This window comes from Mustela nigripes, chromosome X, assembly GCF_022355385.1.
Source record: "Mustela nigripes isolate SB6536 chromosome X, MUSNIG.SB6536, whole genome shotgun sequence".
NCBI classification, from domain to species: Eukaryota; Metazoa; Chordata; class Mammalia; order Carnivora; family Mustelidae; genus Mustela; species Mustela nigripes.
In genome coordinates, this window is record NC_081575.1 from 22923592 (window position 1) to 22925443 (window position 1852).

A 1852-nucleotide genomic window follows, 5' to 3' on the forward strand; every position below is an offset into this window, starting at 1 on the left:
CAATATGAGAAAGGATAAAATCCACAAGATCAGTTCAATAGATGCAGAAAAAGCATTTGACCAAGTACAACATCCATTCATGATAAAAATCCTCAACAAAGTAGGATTAAAAGGAACATAGTCTAACATAATAAAGGTCCTATATGAAAAATCCACAGCTAACCTTATACTTAATGGTGAAAAACTAAAAGGTGTTCCTCTAAGGTCAGTAATAAGACAAGAATGTTACTCTCACCACTTTTACTCAACACAGTCCTGCAAGTTCTAGCCACAGCAATCAGACTAAAGAAACGAATAAAAAGCATCCAGAGTGGTAAGGAAGAGGTAAAAGTTTCACTCTTTGCAGATGACATGATACAATTTATAGAAAATCCTGAGCACTCCACCAAAAAACTACTAGAACTGAAAAATGAATTCAGTATGATTGCAGGATACAAAATGAAAGTACAAAAATACATTGCATTTCTATGTACTAAAAATAAAGTAGCAGGAAGTGAAATCAAGAAAAGAATACCATTTAAAATTACACTAAGAACAATGAAATACCTAGGGGTAAACCTAATCAAAGAGGTGAAAGGTCTTTACTCTGAAAATTATAAAACACTGATGAAAGAAATTGAAGATGACACCAAGAAATGGAAAGATATCCCATGCTCATGGATTGGAAGAGTAAATATTGTTAAAATGTCTCTACTACTCAAAGCAATATACAGATTTAAGGAAATCCTTATCTAAATACCAACAGAATTTTTTTTTTCACAGAGCTAGAAAAATACAATCCTAAAATTTGTGTGAAACCACAAACCCCCGAATAGCCAAAGCAATCTTGAAAAAGAAAAATGAAATTGGTGCTACCATGATTCCGGACTTGAGTTATATTACAAGGCTTTCATAATCAAAACAATATGGTCCTTCACTGGGGTCAATGAGAGCAGAGAGTGTGCCATAGAAGCCTTGGGCACACTGTGATAGTACATGGTGGTGGGGTACTTTCTGCCAACTCCATATGCCATAATCCACCCCCTAGCACATGCAAATCTTTTTACTTGATCACAGTGTCACCAAGTCCTGCTCCTGGTACCTTGTGTCTTAGTTAAAGAAGATGAAAAAGTCTTCAGAGGAAATTGTCCACTGTGGACAGGTATTTGAGAAATCCCCTTGTGGATTAAGAACTTTGGTATCTGGCTGTGCTATGACTCCCACAGTGGCACCCGCAACATGTGCTGGGAGTACCAGGACATGTACTGCTGCACATGCTGTCATCCAGTGCTACTGAGGCATGGATGCCCAGCACTGTGCCTGGGCCCACTTGATCCAGATCATGAAGTTGTATGAGATTGCAGCCAGCAAGTGCTGCTAAATGGCAATTAAGCAGTTCCATGACCCCCAGATCAAGATCCCCATTGCCACCACTGAGTCCTATGCTACCAGCATGAGCTATGCTTCACCACCAAGAGGCCCAACACTATCTTTTAGATACAGAGCCTCCCTGTCCCCAAGTCTGTCCAAATAAACTCCTTAGGAAAACAAAACAAAACAAAACAAAACAAAATCCGGTATAGTTCTGTCACAAAAATAGACACATAGATGAATAGAACAGAATAGAAAGCCCAGAAATTAACCCACAATTTTATGGTGAATTAATCTTTGCCAAAGGAGGCAAGAACATGCAACAGAAAAATATAGTCTTTTCAATAAATGGTGTGGGGAAAACTGGAAAGTTATGTGCAAAAGAATGAAACTGAATGACTTTCTTATATCATACAGAAAAATAAACTCAAGATTGGTAAAGGACCTAAATATTAAACCTGAGGCAAAAAAAAAAAAAAAAATCTTAAAAAAAAAAAACAAA

At 37.2% G+C, this 1852-nt stretch overlaps 1 pseudogene; it reads left to right on the forward strand.

The window, feature by feature from the left end:
• The first annotated feature begins 222 nt into the window (after window positions 1–222).
• On the forward strand, window positions 223–1476 carry LOC132007001 (large ribosomal subunit protein eL20-like; annotated as a pseudogene).
• The last annotated feature ends 376 nt before the right edge of the window (window positions 1477–1852 follow it).